Source organism: Triticum dicoccoides, chromosome 4A (genome assembly GCF_002162155.2).
Source record: "Triticum dicoccoides isolate Atlit2015 ecotype Zavitan chromosome 4A, WEW_v2.0, whole genome shotgun sequence".
Classification (NCBI taxonomy): domain Eukaryota; kingdom Viridiplantae; phylum Streptophyta; class Magnoliopsida; order Poales; family Poaceae; genus Triticum; species Triticum dicoccoides.
In genome coordinates this window covers 545,068,979-545,069,962 of record NC_041386.1, presented here as the reverse complement: position 1 = coordinate 545,069,962, position 984 = coordinate 545,068,979, and positions in this window count along the sequence as shown.

Sequence of the window (984 nt, the reverse complement as noted above, 5' to 3'; positions counted from 1 at the left end):
GGACAAAGCTTAGAATAACAGATTACGACTACAGTGAGACTACATGTATTACATATTATATTTAGTATAGATACATCACCAGTGGGGATTTCCCCGTTTATCATGGATATGTACGGCAGTACCAGTACAATTCTACGTCTCTATGTTTTTTCGAAAGGAGCTACACATCTTCATGGATGAGTTCTAGCTAGCTATGTACATGAACAATGTCTCAAGAATTAGAAAAGCAGGACTAGCGAGATAGGAGTCGCGGGATGAATAACGGATGGCCAGCATGTGCATTTAAAAGATGCTGGGTAACTTCATGTTCTGTCAGTCATTTACAACAAAATTTGCTGGTTCTAAATGGATGTGGCCAGCTGAAAACGTTTCTACTGGTTGGCTTGTGCGCGGGAATCAACTGAGTTATTCAATGCTTCACCACGTGGGTTCTGCACTTGCGCCAGCGTTATCAATACAAGAAATATATACATGTTAATACAGTGTAGATGAATTAATATTCGATGTCCTTGTACACAAACTGCACAAATCACGTGGCAATGGACGGGGCTGATAACATCCTCGCGTGGCACCATGTCTATTCATGATTTATTATAGCCAAACAGCTCATAGTAATTAATATTATGGTATTTTGAAAAACTGCAGTATTCTTCAAACGAAATATGTAAATGGCAACCGTGTGACAGATTGCGAAACTGCCACACGCATCCAGCGTCGTGAGTTCCCTTCCGATCTCCTTCCTTCCCCGCACGTCCGCCCGATTTCTTTCCTTTCCCGCACGCCTCGTGCCTTCCTAATTTTCGTAATCGTTAATTATGGCCCACGCGCCTTCCCGATTTTCGGCAAAAATAATGCTTGGACTAGGATTTGATCTCTGGTCTGCAGGCAATCAACAAAGGGAGCTAACCACCTCACCTATGACACTCATTGTTGACCAAACTAAGGGAATTACTGTTTTTGACATGTTCGTGGTAACTTTGATCA